The sequence below is a fragment of the Phyllostomus discolor genome, chromosome 14 (genome assembly GCF_004126475.2).
Source record: "Phyllostomus discolor isolate MPI-MPIP mPhyDis1 chromosome 14, mPhyDis1.pri.v3, whole genome shotgun sequence".
NCBI classification, from domain to species: domain Eukaryota; kingdom Metazoa; phylum Chordata; class Mammalia; order Chiroptera; family Phyllostomidae; genus Phyllostomus; species Phyllostomus discolor.
Window position 1 is genome coordinate 1,430,900 of NC_040916.2, and position 23,458 is coordinate 1,454,357.

Below are 23,458 nucleotides of genomic sequence, written 5' to 3' on the forward strand. Positions count from 1 at the left end.
CAGTTTTTGCTCATTGAGTAAAATGTTAGTTGTAGTATTTTCATATATGTATTTTATTATGTTGAGTTATAATCCCTCTGTTCCTACTTTACTGAAGATTTTATTAAAAATAAGTGTTGGATTGTATTAAAAGTTTTTTCTGCATATATTAATATGATCATCTTATTTTTATCTTTCCTTTTGTTTTGGTGATGTATCAAAAGTATTCATTTGTGACTACTGTACCAGCCCTGCATCACCAAGATAAATCCCACTTGATCATGGTGTATGATTATTTTAACGTATTACAGGATCTGTTTTGCTAACATTTTGTTGAGGATTTTAGTATCTATGTTCATCAGGGATTTTGGCTTATAATTTTCATTCTTTGTAGTGTCTTTTACTGGTTTTGGAATTAAGATAATGCTGGCTTCTTTAAAAAGAATCTTGGAAGTCTTCCCTCTTGAATATTTTGACATATTTTATTTTATTTTATTATTTTTTAAACTTTTATTTTATTATTGTTCAAGTACAGTTATCTCCATATTTCCCCAACCACTCCCCACCTCCACCCCAGCCATCCCCACTTCCTGCACTTGATCCTACCCCCATTTTGGTTTTGTCCACGTGTCCTTTATAAACGTTCCTGAACACCCTTCTCTCCTTTCTCACCATTACCCTCTCCCACCTCACCTATGGTTACTGTCAGTTTGTTCTTAATTCAATGTCTCTGGTTATATTTTGCTTATTTGTTTGTTTTGTTGATTATGTTCCACTTATAGTGACATCAAGAAGAATCGTTGTTACTTCTTCATTGAATATTTGGTTTGAAAAACCATCTGTGAAGACATCCAGTCCAGAACTTCTTTTGTTTGCTTGGATTTTTTTTTTTTTTGATACTGCATCAGATTTTTTAGTGTGGTTGATTTATTAAAGTTTTCTGATTTCTATTGATTCAGTTTTGGAAGATTATATATTTCTAGGAATTTATCTATTTCACCCATGTTGTTCTATTCATTTGCATACACTTTTTGACAGTATTTTCCTGCAATTCTTCATATTTCTTGCTGTTGGTTTTTGCTTATATTATTATTTTTTATTTTATTTATTTTGGTTTTCCCTCTTCTTTTTCTTTATAAATTTGGTTAAAGGTCTGTCAATCTTTTTAATCTATTCAAAGAACCAGCTCTTGGTTTCTTATTTGTAAATATATTTTATTGATTATGCTGTTACTGTTGTCCCAGTTTTACCCCCGTCATTACCCTCTACCCTTCACCCCCCTCCAATCCTCATTTTGCCCCCTTAGCTCATGTCCAGGTGCCATACATATAAGTTCTTTGGCTTCTACATTTCCTATACTATTCTTAACCTTCCCCTATTTTGTACCAACCATTTATGCTACTTATTCCCTGTACTTTCTCCCCAATTCTCCCCTCCCCCTGATAAACCTCCATGTGATCTCCATTTCTGTAATTCTGTTCCTGTTCTAGTTGTTTGCTTGGTTTGTTTTTGTTTTTATCTTTTTAGGTTCAGTTGTTCATAGTTGTGAGTTTGTTGTCACTTTACTGTTCATGTTTTTGATCACCTTCTTTTTCTTAGATAAGTCCCTTTAACATTTCATAAAATAAGGGCTTGGTGGTGATGAACTCCTTTAACCTGACCTTATCTGGGAAGTGCTTTATCTGCCTTTCCATTATAAATGATAGTTTTTCTGGATAGGGTAATCTTGGATATAGGTCCTTGCCTTTCATGATTTTGAATACTTCTTTCCAGCCCCTTCTTGCCTGTAAAGTTTCTTTTGAGAAATCAGGTGATAGTGATGTGAACTCCTTTGTAGGTAACTGTCTGCATTTCTCTTACTGCTTTTAAGATTCTCTCCTTATCTTTAGTATTGAGTAATGTAATTATGATGTTCCTTGGTGAGTGATTCTTTGGGTCCAACTTGTTTGGGACTCTCTGAGCTTCCTGGATGTCCTGGAAGTCTATTTCCTTTGCCAGATTAGGGGAGTTCTCCTTCATTATTTATTTTAAAATGTTTTCAACTTCTTGCTCTTATTCTTCTTCTGGCACCACTATGATTCCAATGTTGGAACGTTTAAAATTGTGCCAGTGGTTCCTAATCTTCTCCTCATTTTTTTTGAATTCTTGTTTCTTCATTCTGTTCTGGTTGAATGTTTATTTCTTCCTTCTGCTCCAAACCATTGATTTAAAGTTCCAGTTTCATTCCCTTCCTGTTGGTTTCTTGTGCATTTTTCTTTATTTCATTTTTCATAGCCTTCACTTTTTTTTTCTATTTTGGGACCATCCTCAATTATTCCTGTGAGCATCCTGATTACCAGTGTTTTGAACTCTGCATCTGGTAGGTTGGCTATCTCTTCATCACTTAGTTGTATTTTTTCTGGAGTTTTGAGCTCTTCATTCATTTGGTCATTTTTTTTTTTTGTCTTGGCATGCCTGTTGCATAGTAAGTGGCAGAGCTTTAGGGATTTGTCAGGGTGGACCAACCCATGTTGCTGCGTTGTGGTGCTGTATGTGGGGCAGGAATTTGAGAGGGGACAATGCTGCTTGCTCAGCTCTTGGCCAGCTTTTAGTCACTTCTCTCCCTTCCCTCAAGCAAATTGGACTTTTCTGATGCTGATTCCTGGTGGTCGGGGTGGTTTTGCTTATGTTCCAGGACACTGTGAGTCTCTCCAATGAACTCTCTTGTGAGGCTGGGAGTCCCTCCTGCCACTGAAACCCTCACAGGTTTTTTCAGTCAGAGATTATGAGGCATTATTTCCCCACACTGAACAGTGGGTTGCACCATCTATCTCTCTTCCCAGTTGTTCCTCAGAGTTTATTTGTGTGTAACAAATATGGGACTGCCTGGTCTGATGGCTGGCATCTTGCCAGGTCCACCAGTCACTGCCTTGCTGTGAATCATCTCCACCCTTGCTACCTGTCTCCACCCCTCCTACCAGTTTGGATGAATATTTCTTCTTTAACTCCTTGGTTGTTGCATTTCCATACAATTCAATTTTCTGTCAGTTCTGCTGCTTTTTTGTTTTTAAATTTGTTGTTGTCCTTCTTTTGGTTGTGCAAGGAGGCACAGTGTATCAACCAATGCTTCTGTCTTGACCAGAAGTCCAGCTCTTGGTTTCATTGATTTTCTTTTTGTCTCTCTGTCATTTATTTCTGCCCTGATCTTTATCATTTTCTTCCTACTACTTACTCTGAACTTCTTTGTTGTTCTTTAACTAGCTCTTTTAGGTGTAGGGTTAGATTGTTTATTTCAGATTTTCTTTGTTTCTTGAGATAAGCTCGTATTGCTATGAAGTTCCCTCTCAGGACTGCTTTTGCTGTGTCCCACAGATTTTAGTTTTTGTGTTTATTTTTATTTATTTCCAGGTAATTTTTATTTCTTCTTATCTCATTGTTAAATTATTTATTTTTAATAACATGATATTTAGCCTCCATGTTCTTGAATGTTTTTTTAAGTGGTTGATTTTTAGTGTCATGCCATAGTGATACAAGAAGGTGCTTGATATAATTTTATATTCTTTAATTTGTTAAGACTTATTTTGTTTCCTAACATGTGATCTATGTTTGAGAATGTTCCATGTGCACTTGAGAAGACTGTAGTCTGCTGATTTGGGATAGAATATTCTGTAAATGTCCACTAAATCCACCCAATCTAGTGTGTCATTTCCATCAATGAGAATGGAGCATTAAAATCCCCTACTATGTCTACATGGCCATTGATCTTTCCCTTAAATTCTACCAAGATATCCTTTATATATTTAGTTGTTCCTATATTGGGTACATATATGTTTACAAGGGTTAAATCCTCTTGTTGGATTGATCCCTTTAGTATTATGCAGTCACCTTCTTCATCTCTTGTTATAGACTTTATTTTGAAGTTTATTTTGTCATATATGTGTATTGCTACACCAGCTTATTCTTTTCTTGTTTTCATTTGCTTGGAATATTTTTTCCATGCCTTTACTTTCAGTTGTGTATTTTTTCTCTGTTAAGTCTCTTCTAGACAGCATTATATGCATCACATATTCTTATCTATTCAACTACCCTATGTCTTTTGTCTGGACCATTTAATCTATTTACATTTAGGGTTCTTATTAATAGGTACTTATTTATTGATATTTTTACCTATATTTCTGTCTATTTCTTCTTAAAGGGCTCCCTTTTACATTTTTTCAATACTTCCTTCTTGGTAAGAAATTCCTTTCTCCTTTATACCTGATAAGTTATTTTGCCTTCAACTTTAAATGATAGATTTGCTGAATAAAGAAATCTTGGTTGCAGGACCTCTGCTTCATCACATTAAATACTTCATGCCAATCCCTTCTAGCCTGAATTGTTCTTGTTGAGAAATCAGATGACTGCCTTTTGAGAACTCCCTTGTAACTAACTGTCTCTTTCTTGCTATTTTTACTATTCTCTTTTTGTCTTTAACCTTTGCCATTTTAATTATGATGTACCTTGTTGTGGGTCTCTCTGCTTCATCTTTATTGAAACTCTCTGTGTATCCTGAGCTTGCGTGACTTTTTTCTTTACATTTTAGGGAAGTTTTCTGGTACTATTTCTTCAAACATGTTCTCTATCCTTTGCTCATTCTCTTCTCCTTCTGGTACCCCTATGATGAGTATCATATTACACTTGATGTTGTACCAAAGGTTTTTTAGACTTTCCTCATATGTCTTAATTTTCTGGGGTTTCTTTTGTTGTTGTTGTTTTTTCATGCTCTGCTTAGGTGTTCACTGTTATCTTGTTCTCTGATTCACTGATTTAGTCCTCTCCTTCATCCAACTTGCTGTTGATTCCTCCTTCTGTACTCTTCATTTCAGGTATTGTATTCTTCATTTTTGTTTTTATGGTTTCCATGTCCTTTTTAATGCTTAGTATTTCTCTGTTTAAGTTCTTACTGTGGCCATTCTTCTCCTAAGGTCATTAAGGATACATTTAACCATTGTTTTAAACTCTGCACCTGTTATTTTAGTTGCCTCTATTTTATCCTTTTTATTTAAATTTTTTCTGAGGATTTCTTTTCTTTTTGGGGGGTGGGCATTTTTTTGTCTCTCTATTTTGTCTCTCTCTATTATGGTAGCTTTATAATAAAAATGTCTTGTTGGCCTTAGTGACACAATCTTCCAGATCACCTGAGCTCCATGCTCCAAGAATGTTTTTTGTAGACTCTGGCCAGTGTGGGTCAGTTGGTAGGAGTGTCATCCCATACACCAAAATGTTGTGGGTTCAATTCCTACTCAGTAACATGCCTAAGTTTGGATTTGATTTCTGTTTGGGGAACCTACAAAAAGCAACCAGTCAATGTTCCTTTTACATTAGTGTTTCTCTCTCTTTCTTCCACTTCATCTTTCTCTAAAAACAATGATAAAATGTCCTCAGGTGAGTGTTTAAAAAAATATTTTTTGTGGGTCATGTGTACCTCTTTTGTAGTTGAATCTTGAATGCTGTAGACTCTTTCATGGTTGGAATTAACCTTTTAGGCTGCATGTCTATAGTGGTAAATTTAGATCACCCTATATGAAATGCTGTTCAGAAGCTGTTCCCTGAGGCAGAGTTGGTTCCAGCAGGGTCTGATGTCTACTTGAATCCTCTTTGTGTGTGCCACTTTTGTAGTTAGTTAGGCCAAGTTCTGGTGTGGTCCAAAGCGCACCACTGGTTGTGTTGTTTCTGAATGTTTTTGAGTGAAGTTCAGGTACATATTGCTTTTAGACATTGTGTGTAAGGTGGTCTTGGGCTACCTGTCTGGAGCTACCACACTGTTCACTGTTTGTGTCTGTATGTACTGCACCTGGGTGTGGGATGGGTAGGGGCCAATGTGTGTAAAAGTGTTGACTTCCTTCATCTTAGAGCATGGGTCAGATCTGTAACAGGACTGGGGCTTTCTAAGGTTTCCTTAACCCTGTAAGCTACTCTGCATCCCCCTGAAATTGCCTGGTCTTCTTTCAGAGTCTTCTGTAGAAAGACTATAAGATGAACTTAGGCTAGCCACAATCCACAGCCCTTTCCACTGGTTTTGAGACAACCAGGTCAGAAGAAAAGTACTATTGGTCCCCCTACTTGGAGATTGTGCAATCAGGCACTCAGTGAAGGGAAAGTGGCCTCTACTCCAGAGCCAAACCATTCAGTCTCTGTGAGAGTCTTCAATTCTGTTTCCCCATGGAGTGTCACTGCAGGTTGGGTGCAGTCAGCCACCCTGCCTGCAGAATCAAGCAGGTTCAGGGGGATAGATCAGGCTGGCCCAGGCTCAGGGGATAGATTAAAAGAGTCTCTCATTAAGGGCAATGCCATCCCAGCCCATGGGAGGGGGGTAAGTACTTCATCTGAGTCTCAGACAATAGCCTCAAAGGGTTCCACACTTTGTCCTAGCTCTGAATCACTCCCCCTTCCCTCCCCATGGAACTGAGCCCAGCAGTTAAGGGCAGCTAGGACTTGGCAGTACTGATCCAAACATTATTCTGTTCATAGTGGTGCCCACAAATTTTTAAGAGAGTGGCAGACAGTTTTTTTCTTCTTTTAAGGGTAGTGTGGCTTGAACTTACAAGGGAGATTTGATTTGCCTCTTTGCATTGTAGCCATATAGCTCACACTTGCCTGTCTCTTTTTCAGAATAAAGCTTCCTCAGGAGACACAGTCCAAATATTCCAACTTTGCATGGCTTTCTGGGTTCCCTCTTCCACTGAACTCAGCAGGATAGGACCAACTAACTTATTCAACAGATCAGGGGAGAGATGCCAGCTGTCTGCTCAAGGCTGGAAAGATTGGACATCTTTTCTAAGTCACATAGTTTTGTTATTGTCAGGGTCTCCAACAAAAGCCTCCTAATAAAAAAGGAAAGCCCCTTAAATTCACTGCTGGGTGTAGCCAGCAGACCTTTCCACAGCATTTGAGTATGGTAGTGTGGTCTCATCAGCAGTCAGAGTTGGTACCATGCACCTCCCAGTCTATGCTGTAGCAGTAGCAGTGTTCCTCCCCTGGAAAGTGCTGTCTATGTCTGTCAGGAGTACTGAATCACCACTGATTTTTTATTGCCAGACGCTATGCAGTTTTCTCTTCCCATATTTGTTGCTCTTGGTTGGGATCCCTGCACAAGTGGAAGGAGTTTTTCAGCCACAATATTTCTCTGGCTTCTCAGTGACTGGTGCACCACAGTGCAAGGAGCAATCCCTTTCTACATCTTCTCCCTTTTTGAGTCTTTTTGTGGCTTCTTCTCTAAATCTTTGGTTATTATATTTCAGTTAAACTAGACTTTTGTTGGTTATTCAGTTTGATTGCTCTATAATTTAGCTGTAAATCTAACTTGGAGCCAGGAGCATGTAGTCGTAGCTTCCATCTACTTGCTCTGAAGCCATCCTTGAACTCTACCTGACTGTTGTGATGACATTCAGACTTGCATTTTCTTATTCAGTGTCATTTCTACTTCCAATACCTCCCTTCTGATATTTTATATTCCTGGAAATGCTGGCCTTTAGGGGCTGTTTGTTGTGTATTCCCTAATGTTTCTGGGTATGGCTAGCTCTCAGCAGGGTTCTTCTGGGAAAGGAAGTGGGCACATAAAAGTGAAAGCAATCATCTTTATTCCTGAAATGACTTTGTTCAATTCTATACCCTTAATTGATGGGCTTTTGAACCCAATATCAGGGATATTGACCCCTCTAGGCCACTAGAACTTTGGCAAGTTTGGTAGAGCTTTCTATGTACAGAGACAATCCATCTTACATAATCTTGGGCACACACAGAGAGTAATACTTTGAGAACGCCATAAGTGAGTGTCATATTTTTAAAATTCTATTTGCAAGAACTTTTGATCAGCATTATTTTCACTCCACCCCAATAGCAAAGGCTGTATGACCCAAGAGGAATAAATCAGCAATTTGCCCATGAATAACTGTACCATGGTATAAGAAAGATCTGTAACATCAGCACTCCTACTTTGACTCTTTATGACAATCACTACCACTTCCACCTTCACCATATGCAGTATTATTTATTCATTTATTCAATCTCTACTGAATATTGACTGTCTGCAAACACTGTTCTAAACCACCAGTTCTAATACTGTTCTAACCACTGTTCTAATACTGGTGAATACCATCACCAGTATTATTATCATTTATATCACCATTATTAGTAGTACTATTATACGACACATTCGCATAATGCTTATACCATTTGACATCATCACTTTCATTTTTATTATCAGCATCATCTTCATGTAAGTCATTTAGTCAGCATATGAATTCTGACCTCACCTGTGAACTAAGATGCAAGTATTAGATAGATATAAAGACCATACAAATAATAGATTGAAAATATCAACCCATTAGAGAATAACAGATCTGCATCTTTCATACATTCAAGTGTGGTTTAACATTTAGGAATCAGAGGCTCAGGACAAAACAATGGCAAAATTAAATTGATTTTAAGGACATTAATCATAAAAGGCTTGCATATAGACCTCATAAACTTAGAAGAAATCATTGAAGCTTCTCAGATCAACCTAGAAAATCTTTCTGCAAGAGGTGGAGTTGTTTAAACAATAAGAAAACAAAGTTTTGATTTTGAGAATTTTACTTTATAAAGTAATTTAATCTAAGTATTGAAAGAAACTGTACATGAGTAAAAACATCCTCAGATGCTTGGGCAATTAGAGGTTCTCATTAATTTTTTTCAGCCTTGTACCTAGATTCCACTTTATCTGGAAAACCTGACATTTGTCCAGGATGAAAGTTTGCAACTACCATTTGACAAAATTGCTGCATTCCTTACAGTCTCTAACATTAAATAATTTGAATTTGAAGTCTTAATTGTGTATCAACAGAACAGATTCTGAGGCAAACAACCTCCATGTTTCATAGTGCACAATTTTATATAATCCAGGATGCACACACACACACACACAGTCTGGCAGAAGTAATGCCTGCTTGTGTGTGGATGATAGGATATTTGTTATGCTACAGAAATTTATGCTAGCCCTGGCTGGCATAGCTCAGTGGATTGAGCGTGGGCTGGGAACCAAAGTGTCCCAGGTTCGATTCCCAGCCAGGGTACATTCCTGGGTTGCAGGTCATAACCCCCAGCAACCGCACATTGATGTCTGTGTCTGTCTGTCTGTCTCTTTCTCTCTCTCCCTCCCTCCCTTCCCTCTCTAAAAATAAATAAATAAAAATCTTTAAAAAAAAAAGAAATTTATGCTAATAATTTTGTAGTAAAATATTTTGTAATAAAAAGAAGTTTAATTGTGCCAGGCCCTGTGTGTGTATAATGGCCATGAGTTTGCTTTCAGAAAGCAATGTGTTACAATTATGTGTTCCTAAGAAGCTTATACACAAATCCAAATCAGCGCAAAAATATGTGCTAAGTATTTAGCATTGTATATGAATGAATAAGGAGCGAGGTATTTGAGTTAAAAGTAGCAAAAAGAAAGAAAATAAAAGTTGGAGTGTTCCAAGTATAGGCTTTGTTTAGTTGGTAAAGATTTATACTCTTCTCATGTCATCCCTCACCAGCAGAGTATGGTCACTTAATATTTATTTATTTATATATTTATTTATTATTTATTTATTTTATTTTTCAAGTGCGATTGTTTGCCTTTCCTCCCACCAATTGAATATTTATTCTTAACTAGAAGAGGTGCAAGAGAAAAGAACACATCAAGAAATTAATAATTTTTAAAAAATGACCATTAATGATCCCTGTTATAGTGCTATGTAAAGAAAGCAGTATTTCAAAAGTATAAACATTTTACAAAATGATTGTTAATATCTGAAAAAAGCATAATTTACAGAAAATAATTGACAGGAATAGATGAGTAATAATTTTAAAATAATTTTATTTGGCCCTGACCAGGCAGCTCACTTGGTTAGAGTGTTGTCTCAATGTGCTAAGGTTGCTGGTTCAATCCCTAGTCAGAGTACATATAAAAAACAACTAATGAATTCATAACTAAGTGGGATAACAAACTGATGGCTCCTCTCTCTACTTCCCAGTCCTTTATCTCTCTAAAATCAATAAGTAAATTTTAAAAATAATTTTATAATTATTAATTTGTATGTAAATATTTTGTATTATGGACATATTTATATGAAATACTGTTTTCAAAAAATGTGATTCAACATTTAGAAAATGCGTTATCTAAAGTAGCTTAAATAATATGAGAAGAAAGGAAATCACAATGATTCTGTTCTTCATTCATTAAATATAATAATTATTTTTATTTTTTAGTCCTCACCTCAGGATATGTTTATTGATTTTAGAGAGAAAGGATGACAGGGAGAGAGAAACATTGATGTGGGAGAGAAACATTGATTGATTGCCTCCTGTAGATGTCTGGACCAGGGATTAAACACAGAACTGTTGTATGAGGTGATGGTACAACCAATTGAACTACCCAGTCAGGGCTATTAAATATAATTATTAAATGTTTTCTCTTTTCCACAGTCATACTTTGGAAAGTATGAGATGCATAAAACATAGTCTTCTTCTTCAAGATGCTTAATTTGGAATGGGACTACAGACCCCAAAATAGGTATTTATAAAACTACAGAGGCCCTTAATATGTGAAGAGATATTTAATCTAACTTAGAATGAGATACATGACACTTCAGTTACACTGAGATACTTCCCTCACATTCAAATTCACAAAGATACAAAGTTTTAAAGCACATTTTTGTTGGCAAGGCTGCTAAGAAACCCATGTTTTCATACATTGCTTATAGGAGTACAAGTTAGCATAAGAAACTTGGAGAAAAATTTAGTGATACTTATGCACATTACACATTTACTTGTGTCCATAAATCACACTTCTAAGAATTAATCTTGCAGTTATGTATGTGCACATATATGAAAGTATACGCAAAGTTATTCACACCTCACATGCATTAGAATGGCTGTTACCAAAATGACAAGTAATAACAAGTGTTAGGTTATGGACTACATCAAACTATAAAGCTTCTGCTCGGATAAAGAAAACATGAACAAAATGGAAAGGGAACCAATCTCATGTGAAAACATATTTGTCAGTGATACCTCAGACAAGTGTTTGGTCTCAAAAATATACAAAGAACTCACCTGACTCTGCTTATTTATTCTTCTATTCCTCATCCTCCTTGTGAACTTGCTTTTACAATTTGGATTTGTAAAGTGATGTGGTTTTCTGCAACAGGAATAAGTCAGTTCTAAGTTATGAAAGATGGGTTTCATCTGTAAAGAGGTAAGAAGTTTTATTCCTTTTGTTTGACAAAGAAATACACTTCAGAGTGGACTCAGTGGACTCACTTCTGCTTCTACAGTCTACTCAGAACAGGACCATCTACATATACAACTCTGAACAAGAGGTCATAGGAAGAATGTAGGTGGGTCCCAAAATGGCAGAAACCCAGAGAAAACACATTTAGATAAATTCCAAAACAGGCAAGCCACCGTTTACTATCATTGACAACAAAGGTATAACTGAGACTGATGGGCTCTTTTTGAATATTCAGTATAGATACCTCTGGTAAGAAAAAACCCATTTCAGGGACTTCCAGCCAAGGTGGAGGCATAGGTAGACACACTGTGTCTTCTCACACAACCAAAATAAGGACAATAAAAATTTAGAAACAAAATAACAACCAGTACTGACAGAAAATTGAACAGTATGAAATTCCAACAACCAAGGAGTTAAAGTACACACATTCATCCAGACTGGGAGGATGGGCAGAGTCGGGCAGCTAGATGGAGAGGGGTCATGGCAAAGAAAAAAAAAGCGGTGGCTGTTGGACCTTGGGTGCACAAAGCAGCAGCAGGTGGACCCAGCAAGGTGGCAGATTGTGAAGGAGCTGGGCACACAAGGTTTCTTGTGGAACTGAGTGGTCCCATATTTGCACACAGATACACCAGGCAAAACTGGGGAGCAAGATAGACTGCACAACCCAGGGTCCCAGCATGGGGAAATAAAACCTCAAACCACCAATTGAAAACAACTGTAGGGATTGAGGTTCTGGAAGAGACTCCCAGCCTCACAAGAGAGTTCGTTGGAGAGACCCATAGGATCCTAGAATGTACACAAACCCACCCACATAGGAATCAGCACCAGAAGGGACCAGTTTTCTTGGGAGAAGTGACAAAAGTGACTAAAATTCAGCAGAGAGCAGAGCAAGTGCCATTGTTTCCTCTAAGACACCTTCTCCACATACAGCATCACAACACAGCGACTGGGTTGCTCTGCCCTGGTGAACACCTAAGGCTCTGTCCCTCACTACATAACAGGCACATTAAGCCAAAAAAAATATGGCCCAAATGAAAGAACAGATCAAAGATCCAGAACAAATACAACTAAGCAACGAAGACATAGCCAACCTATCAGATGCACAATTCAAAGCACTGGTGATCACGATGCTTACAGAATTGGTTAAATTTGGTTGCAAATTAGATGAAAAAATGAAGGCTACATTAAGTGAAATAAAAGAAAATATATAGGGAACAAATCGTGATTGGAAGGAAACTGGGACTCAAATTAATGGAGTGGACCAGAAGGAAGAAAGAAACAACCAAACAGAAAAGAATGAAGAAACAAGAATTCAAAAAAATGAGGAGAGGCTTAGAAACTTCCAGGACATCTTTAAACATTCCAACACCTGAATTATAGGGGGACCAGAAGGGAAAGAGGAAGGGCAACAAACTGAAAACTTATTTGAGCAATTAATAAAGGAGAACTTCCACAATCTGGCAGAAGAAATAGACTTCCAGGAAGTCCAGGAAGCTCAGAGAGCCTCAAAGAGGTTGGACCCAAGGAGGAACATGCCAAGGCACATCATAATTACATTAGCCAAGGTAAAAATGAAGGAGAGAATCCTAGAAGCAGCAAGAGATAAGGAGACAGTTACCTACAAAGGACTTCCTGTCAGACTGTCAGCTGATTTCTCAAAAGAGACCTTACAGGCAAGAAGAGGCTGGAAAGCAGTATTCCAAGTCATGAAAGGCAATGACCTTCATCCAAGATTGCTCTATCCAGCCAAGCTTTCATTTAGAATGGAAGGGCAGATAAAGTGCTTCTCAAATAAGGAGTTAAAGGAGTTCATCACCACCAAGCCCTTATTATATGAAATGTTAAAGGGACTTATCTAAGAAAAAGAAGATTAAAAAATGTTCAGTAAAATGACAGGAAATTCACAATTATTAACAACCACATCTAAAACTGAAACAAAAACAAACTAAGCAAACAAATAGAACAGGAACCGAACCACAGAAATGGAGATCATGTGGAGGGTTACAAACAGGGGAGTGGGAGGATCAGAGAGAAGGAAAAGGAACAGAGAATAAGTAGCATAGATGGTCAGTAGAAAATAGACAGGGGGAGGGTAAGAATAGTATGGGAGATGTAGAAGCTAAAGAACTTATTAGTATGACACATGGACATGAACTAGAGGAGGGTAATGTGGGTGGGAGAGGGTGTGCAGAGTGGAGGGGAGTGAAGGGAGGAAAATGGGACAACTGTAACAGCATAATCAATAAAATATATTTTTTAAAAAAGAGAAAACCCATTCCAAGAGCTGAGATTAGAATCCCCCACATGAAGTATATTCATGGAAGCTACCATGAATGTTCATATAAAATTTCTGCTTGGCTGCAAGATATTTTAAAAGGACTGCTATAAGAAGAGGAAGACAAAGAGTGAGAGAGAAAGGAACACAGGTACAAAGGGGAAAATGAATAAGTACCCATCAATAATAACCTTAAATGTTAATGGATTAAATGCTCCAATCAAAAGATTTAGGGAAGCTGAATGGATAAGAAAACATGACCCAAACATATGCTGTCTACAAGAGACCAACCACAGAAAAAAAAAGGCCTACACAGACTGAAAGTAAAGGGCTGGTAAAAAAACATTCCAGGCAAATGTGCATGAAAAAAAGTTGGGGTAGCAGTACTTATATCAGACAAAATATATTTCAAAACAAATGCCATAAAAACAGATACTGAATGACACTTCATAATACTCAAGGGAACAATACATCCAGAAGACATAAACATTGTAAACATTTATGCACCCAACACAGGAGCATGCAAATATATGCAGAAAATCTTGGAGGGCTTCAAGAAAGACATAGACAGCAACAGACTTATACTAGAGGATTTATTTCCTTTTTTAAAGGTTTTATATACTTATTTTCAGACAGAGGGGAAGTCAGAGAGAAATAGATGGAGAGAAATATCAATGTGTAGTTGCCTCTCCCACAACACCCACTGGGGACCTGGCCCACAACCCAGGCTTGTGCCCTGACTGGGGATCGAACTGGTGACCCTTTGGTTCTCAGGTGAGCCACACCAGCTAGGGCATACTTGGGGATTTTCACACCCCATTGTCAGAAATGAATAAATCTTCCAAATAAAATTTCAATATGGACATTGTGGCATTGAACAATGCCCTAGATAAAATGAACTTAACAGGTATATACAGAACTTTTCATCCCAAAGAAACAAAGTATATATTTTTTCAAACAAACATGGAACATTTTAAAATATAGATCACATTATAAGACACAAAACAAACCTCAAAAAAATTCAAGAAAATTGAAATTATATCAAGCATTTTCACAGAACACAAGCACCTGAACAAAAAAACAACCTCAAGGGAAAAACTTAAAAACACTCAAATTCATGAAGATTGAATACCATGGCATTAAACAATAAATGGTTCAATAATGAGATCAAGGAAGAAATAAAATTTTTTCAGGAAACAAATGAAAATGAACACCAAACAGTCCAAAAATATGGGATATTACTTAACCCTGAGAGGGAAGTTTATAGCAATACAGGCCTACCTAAAAAAGATAGAAACAACTCAAATAAACAATCTAACACTACAACTACAAGAACTGGAAGAACAGCAAACAAAGCCAAGAGTGAGTAGAAGGAAAAAAAATAACGAAGATCAGAGCAGAATAAACAACAAAGACACTAAAAGAACAATCTAAAGAATCAGTAAATCCAAGAGATTGTTCTTTGAAAAGAAAAACAGAATTGACAAGCCTTTAAGCAGACTCATGAAGAAAAAGAGAGAGAAGACCCAGATAAACAAAATCAGAAAGGAGAGATACTGCTGATACCACAGAAATATAAAGTTTACTACGATCAACTATATTCTAAGAAATTAGAAAGCCTGGGTGAAATGTACAAATTTCTAGAAAAATATGATCTCCTAAAACTGAATGAAGAAGAAGAAAGCCTGAAGAGACCAATAACAGATAATGAAATTGAAACAGTACTAAAAAAAACCCTGGCACACAAAAGCCCTAGACTGGATGGTTTCACAGTAGAATTTCACAAAACTTTTAAGGAAGAGTGAGTCCCTATTCTTCTCAAACTATTACAAAAAAATCTAGAAGAGGGAAGATTCCCAAACACTTTTTATGAAGCCAGCATCATCCTAACTACAAGACCAGATACAGACAAAACAAATTTATAAAAATACAGGCCAATATTGCTGATGAACATAGACACTAAAGTCGTCAACAAAATATTGGCATACCACATCCAGCAATATACTAAAAAGATCATACACCATGATCAAGTGAGATTCATCCAAGGCATTCAAGGATGGTACAATATTTGCAAATCAATAAATGTAATATACAACATAAATGAAAAGAAAAAGTCACATGATCATATCAAAAGATGTGGAAAAACATTTGATAAGGTGCAGCACCCATTATGACAAAAACCCTCAGCAAAGTGGGAGTAGAGAGAGCATTCCTCAATCATGATAAAGGCCATACACGAGAAAACTACAACCAACATCAATGGACAAAAAATTAAAGCTTTCCTCCTGAGATCAGGAACAAGATAAGGATGTCTGTTTTCACCACTCCTATTAAACATAATATTGGAAGTTCTAGCCATGGTGATCAGACAAGAAAGAGAATAAAAGGCATCTAAATTGGAAAGGAAGAAGTAAAACTGTCAGTGCAGGTGATATGCTAGTGTACAAGAAAACCTTATGGAATCCACAAAAAACTACTCTACCTAATAAACGAATTTGGCAAACAGCAGGGTTCAAAGTCAATATTCAGAAATCAAAGGCATTTTTATACATCAACAATGACAGAGCAGAATCAAGAAAAAAATTCATTTGCTATAACAACAAGAAAAATAAAGTACCTAGGAATAAAACTAACCAAGAAGATTAAAAACCTGTCCTAAGAAAACTACAAAACTCTGAAGAAAGAAATTAAGAAAGATACCAATATGGAAACATATAACATACTTATGGACAGGAAGAATTAACCTAATCAAAATGTCTATATTACCCAAAGCAATTTATAGATCCAACACAATCCCTATTAAAATGCCAATGACATTTGTAAATATTTAGAACAATCATTTCAAAAATTTATATGGAACTCTAAACAATCCCAAATAGCTGCAGCAAATTTGAGAAAGAAGAACAAAGTAGGAGGGATCACAATACCTAATATCAAACTATATTACAAGGCCTCTGTAATCAAAACAGTCTAGTACTGGCATAAGAACAGACTTATACACCAATGGAACAGAATAGAGAGCCCACAAATAAACCCAGGTATCTATGGTCAACTAATATTTGACAAAGCAGCAGAAGCACAAAATGGAGTAAAAATAGCCTCTTCAACAAATGGTGTCAGGAGATCTGGAAAGCTACATGCAAGAAAGTGAAACTCAACCACTAGCTTACACCATGCACAAAAATAAATTCAAGGTGGATAAAAGACTTAAATGTAAGTCATGATACCATAAAAGTCCTACAGGAGGACACAGGCAGGAAATTTTCAGATATTCCATGGAGTAATATTTTCACCCATATGTGTCCCCTAGAGCAAAGGGCATAAAGGAAAGAATAAACAAATGGGATCTCATCAAAATAAAAAGCTTCTGCATGGCTAGAGAAAACACATGTAAATGAGGAGGAAACCAATCACATGGGAAAACATATTTGCCAATGATATTTCAGACAGGGTTTGATCTCCAAAATATATAAGGAATTCACATGACTCCACTTTAGGAAGATAAACAATCCAGTTAAAAAATAGGCAAAGACCTTGAACAGACACTTCTCCAAGGACATACAGAGGGCCAAGGGACATAAAAAACAATGCTCAACATCACTAGCCATTAGAGAGATGCAAATTAAAACCCAATGAAATACCACTTCACACCAGTAAGAATAGCCATCATAAATAAATAAACAAAAATCAAGTGTTGCAGAGGTGGTGGAGAAAAGGGAACCCTAGGGTGCTCTTGGTGGGACTGCAGACTGGTGAAGTCACTATGAAAATCAAAGGGGATGGCTAGGGTGGGGGTAGTGGTGTCGGGGAGATGAAGACAACTGTACTTGAACAATAATAAAAACATTGTTTTAAAATATGGAATTTCCTTAGAAAACTAATAGTGGCACTGCAATTTGACCCAGCAATACCACTTTTGGGATTATACCCTAAGGATACTAAAACATCCATCCAAAAGAACCTATGTGTCCCAATGTTCATAGCAGCATCATTCACAATAGCCATGTGCTGAAAACAACCTAAGTGCCCACCAGTAAACAAATGGATCAAAAAACTATGGTACATTTACACAATGGAATATTATGCAGCAGAAAGAAAGAAGGAGCTCCTACACTTCACTACAGCATGGATGAATCTGGAGAGCATTATGCTAAGTGAAACAAACCAAATGCTGAAAGAGAAATACCATATGATCTCACCTGTAAGTGGAACTTAATTAATGAAACAAACTAGCAAGCAAAATACAAGCAGACACATTGAAATAAAGAATAAACTGACAGTTACCAAAGACAAGGGAGAAAGTGATAAAAGGGGAAGGGCCATCAAGGAACATGTATAAAGGACACATGGAAAGTCAAAGGAGGTAGGATGAAGTGTGGCAGGTGGGAATGGGTGAGTCAGGGGGGAGTGGAAGGAATAAAGTGGAGACAACTGTACTTGAACAATGAAAAATAAAGCAAATTTTAAAAACTAAAAAAAAAAGTTTGTTAGTTCCTCAAGATCCAAGTTCACAAGTGATTCATCTTTGTAACCCTCATAGTACATAACAAAGTCCTCACCTGGATAGCCATCAATATCCATGTTATTTATGAAATAAATATTTTGGACAAATAAAAAGATGTGTAGCAAAGCCTCATGGAAAGCTGAGTCACCCTGTTGATCTCCTTCAAATGTCCTGGGAGGGATGATTCTGTGGAAAGCTTGATGGAGAAAACAGGGCAGTGAGGATTTCACCAGTTTCTAGCAGAATGGCAGTGGCTATGCCTCAGTTGCTTCTGATATGGGGAATCTTCTGGTCAGGTGTTTAGCCAGTGACACATATCTTCTTTGTTCCAGCATAGGCAGTGTCTTAGGCCCATGTCCCAGTATATTCTAATACACAGGCTGTTTTCTGTTTTGTTTTGGAAAGAGGTCACCAAATTTCTTCTGTAACTACTTCAATGCTGACAAAAGTCAAAGAGTCATCTTTAGACCATATCCACAAGTAAAGCCTGGGCCTGTGTGGGATTCTGATCCAGCAAGTAGAGGATGGCCCCAACTTGGTTTTTGACCTGATCTCATCTGGAAGATATGAACTTCATAAGCAGTTTAAATAGAAATGGGCCCCATAGGAATAGAAGTATCATGAATAGGGGGCCTAAGAAGGGCAATAACCAGGTCATATTGGGAAGCCATGTGGTGGGGTCCCAGGAGGGGGTGTAGGTCCTTAGATGCAGACTCAAGAATACTTTGAATGTTCTGCTGGACTTGCCCTAATTTGTTTACATAAAAACAACATTCTTCTTTAATATGCAGTCATAGTCTTCCTACTGAGATGGTGAAGAGGTCAAGGGCCATCCAGTTTTGTAGAGCTACCCCTGTTAAGGAGTCCAGTTGTTCCTCGAATGCAGCTAGGGATCCTCCCCATCTTAATTAGTGATTCAACTATGTCTTGGGAAATTTGGTGCTGTATGCCTAGTGAGGACCCCTGTTACAACCCCAGTGATGGTGCCAATTAAAGCTGTTATGGGGGCTGGTAGGGGTCCCCCCTTTTTAAAAAGGTTCCCATGTCCCTTAAAGGAGAAAGGAATTGAGGTGTTTCCCCAAGCAAGGTTTACTTCTGGGAGTAGGTATCCCAGGGATCATTGCCCTATCCAGTTTGGGGATAGGGTACAGTAGGCATGTGATCCACAAATCCAGTATATTCCTGAGGTGGGAATAACTCTACAAACATATATTGAGTTGTGAGTTGACTCTGTATGCTTTCTCTTGAGGTGCCATGTGCAACCCCAGTTACCTGCCATTCTAACCCTTCAGCCGCTAAAGATGCTATCAGCAAAGGGTCTAGGATAAAGGGTAGGGTCTCCTGTGACTAGATGTCTTATGTATTCAATGAAAACGGACCCCCACTATTTTACAAATTGGAGAGCTATGTTTTGGTCTTGGTAGAGTGTGGAGCATTTTGGGTATTCCTCTCTGCCAAGGAGGAGGCCAGTTTCTGAAATAGCTTTGTCAGGTCCACCTATACAATAAGCAGAGCTAGCATTAGGGTGCATGCCAGTGGTCTTGTTCTCACAGGTGTTGGATGTAGAGGTAAGCCTGGGTGTGTTTGTCATCTAGTAGGAATGGGTGATATTTTATGAGGGGAACATCTGAAGAAATAAAGAAGTTATACTGGCACTGTGTTGGGTTCATGAAGCCAACTGGGGTTCCCATGCTCTTTGACTTGTGATGCAGAAGGGATAGGTAGCTTCATGATAATTAATGGCATAAGAAAACACTGGGCCCTGGGGAAGATGTCATTTGGTGAAACAGCACCCTGGCCATAATGCAGTCTTATATCTATTAAGTATCCAGGGTCCCCAAGTGTGTGTGTGATTGTTGCTGAGTCTGAGGTTACAAGAAACATTTCCCCAGTGGGATGATGGTAGGAGTTGGAGATATCCCCAACTGTGAGTAGAAACACAAAGCCAGTAGGAGTAGTTCAGTTTAAGGGATCCACTTTTGGACAAAGTGAGCCACCAGATCAAGAGCGAGTTTAGACCAACCTAGGCAGAAGGATGAGGGAAAGGATAGTAGGAAGATAACAATTAGGGCTAACTGAGCTCAAGCCATGTTTTAATCTGTTTTGGGGAGTAATCTTGGGAATCCCCCTGGAGAAAAGCACCCCACAGGGAGCTAAGTAGATCCTTCTCTGTCTTGATTGAAGTGGGGAGTTGAGCAAGGAGATTGAGGACAAGAGAGAAGAAGGTCTGGGGGGCTACTGGAGGTGTTGGGGAAGTCAGTGGAAAGAGAGGAGTGGAGTTCGTTAATCATTAGAGGGCATGTAAGTTGTCTAGAAATTGTAGGATCATAATAATGACAATAGTTAGGAGAAAGTAGTCTAAGATCAAGGAGTGGATAGATACTTAGCTGTTTTGGTCTTTCTCTGGTACTCAAGTCAGTTGGAAGCATGTGGGCGTTAAGGTGCTGGATCAGAACTGGGGGATTCAATTTTGATGAGATACCAGTATCAGGACTCACAGCACACGGTGAAGGCTATTTGAGCCTAGAAGAGTGAACCCATTTAGATAGTCCTCGTAATCTGGCAGTCATGGGTGTGGTGAGGAGGCCCTGATAGGGTGTGTGGGGTATGCTGTGCCTGTAGAGCTCCTCTGGGCCACTGTGGTTGAGAATAAGTCTACCAAGACATCATCTTCTTGGGGAGAAAATGCTAACCAGTCTCTCAGAGGAGAAAGGTGTTTAACCCCTCTCTCAATGGGCTTTTATTGAGTTTAGCTTGCATAAGGATTCATATCAAAGAAAGAGGTATGGTTTACAGATAATATGTCTGGGATCACAGGGGGTCGTTTTGAGTCAGGGTCTGGTAGACAGGGTGATGCCAATCAGCTGTAAAATGTTGGAAAACAGACTTATTTTATGCTTTTACCCCTAACATTTAAATTAAGGGCATTCTTAGGAAAGCAGGTTTCACAGGACTTTATGCATTCTTTCTTAGGCCAGATTGTCCTGCTCTGGGAACCGCCAGTCCTGGTATAGGGTTGCACCCACCTTTGGCATTGTTTCAGGCCTGAATCAGGTGGAGAAAGCAAGGCAAACAAGAGATTAGGAGACTTTTGACAGATAGAATGAGGACTCAGGTTGTGATAAAGCTGAGGGGTGAGGGGTTTTTGTCCCTTCTCCACAATCCTCTAAGTCCTTCCCTGATGGCCCCTTCACCACTGTGCCTGTCTTAGCTTGTCCCTCCCTTGAGGAAGCTTACCTTTCATTGACTGTTCAGCCATCTTCCAGGGGCCAAGCAGGATGAAATAAAAGGAGCAGAGGCTGTGCCCCTGCTGGGAGGATAAGTTTTGTCTCCTTAGCGGCTTATGGTCCTAAGGTCTTTTTATCCAGCCTTAGCCATGGGTGGTTACAGCTCCTGAAACCAGGCATAACAGTTCCCAACATTGGATCTGGAGAGATAAGTGAAATAAGCCAGGCCATGAGAGACAAATACCACATACTTTAGCATAATTCTTAATGACCCTAAGATTTTTAGAATAGCAAATGAGCATTGGCCTCAACTGAAAGTCACCAGTTTCATTAGCCCCTAACAAGAGACTCACAATGTCCTTTGAAGATTTATAGCTAGGCATTGACATCTCTCCCTAGCTGTGAAAGTTATAGATGGCATCTTCTTCCAATATAAGGTTGCTTTGTCTATTATCAAAAAATCACTATTTGGTGTAGCCACCTTCATTAATTATCTTAGCTAGCTCTTTTGATTAACGTGCTGTAGCTTCTACATTAGCACTTGCTGTTTCACTTTCTGCAGTTTTATATTATGGAGATGGTTTCTTTCCTTAAACCTCATGAACCAACCTCTGACAGCTTCAAACAGTCCTTTCTCCTACTCAGAATTTTCATAAGGATTTATCTTAAAATTACTTGTTGGATCTCTCTGATGGCTAGTGATGCTGAGCATCTTCTCATATGTCTCTGGGCACTCTGTATGTCCTCTGTGAAGAAGTGTTTTTTCAGGTCCCTTGCCCATTTTTCAATTGGCTGTTTGTCTTCCTGGTGTGGAGCCATGTGAGTTCTTTACACATTTTGGAGAACAAACCCTTGTCTGAGGCATCATTGGCAAATATATTTTCCCACATGGTTAGTTTCTTTTTCGTTTTGCTGATTTTTTTTTTAGCCATGCAGAAGACTTTTATTTTGATGAGGTCCCACTTGTTTATTCTTTCCTTTATGTCCTTGCTCTAAGGGACATATCGATGACAATATTGCTGCATGGGATATCTGAGATTTTCCTACCTATGTTCTCCTCTAGGAGAGGTGTCATGACTTATATGTTCATAGCAGTACAATTTATAATAGTCGAGTATTGGAAGCAACCTAAGTGCCCATCAGTAAATGAGCGGGTCAAAAAGTTGTGGTACATTTACACAATGGCATACTACACAGCAGAAAGAAAGGAGTTCCTACTCTTCTCAACAGCATGGATGGATCTGGGGAGCATTATGCTAAATGCAACAGTTCAGGCAGTGAAAGACAAATACCATATCTTACCTATAAGTGGAACCTAATCAACATAACAAGAAAACAAAATATAACCAGAGACATTGAAATAAAGAACAAACTGACAGTAACCAGAGGGGAGGGAAATTATGGGGGTAAAAAGGGGAAGGGTCATCAAGGAACATGTTTCAAGGACACATGGACAAAGTGAGGTAGGATTTAGGGAGGGAGGTGGGGACAGGTGGGGCAGGGGTAGTGGTGGGGGAAAATGGAGACAACTGTACTTGAACAATAAAAAATAAATAAATGAATGAATGAATAAATAAATAAGTGAAATTACTTGTTGGCATTTATGCAAAAATAGGCAAATGAGTTAAAATATACATTCTTTTCATTGTCACAGAGATATAGTCAGAGTCCACAATAACTTAAATAGTCTGTCTTAATACACCATACCTAAGCCCCACAAATAACAGGCTTTCTGGAAAGTATGCTAAAAATTGATTCAGTAATGATTCAGTTTGTATCCCCTGCTCAATTACTACTACATACAGTAAAATTTCTTTAAAAAGTGTAATTCAAAGGCCCCCCATCTGACCTGAGGTCTCAAATTATAATATATTGTGACTTTTAATAAAACACCAGTATAAACAGAATTTAAATAAATTATAGTAAATAAATTAAAACATTTATTTTTAAAAAAGTTTTATCATCCAATTACAATTGTCCTCATATTTCCCCCATTACTCTCCACTGCCCTACTCACCCTTCATGTCTTACATTCAATCCCCCCACCCCCCATAGTTTTTGTCCATGGGTCCTTTATACATGTTCCTTCACTTGACACTTCCCCTTCTTTCCCCTGTTATCTGCCTACTCCCCTCTGGTGACTATCAGGTTTTTTTTTATTGATACAAGCATTAAATACTTACTGTTTAATAATAATTGACTAT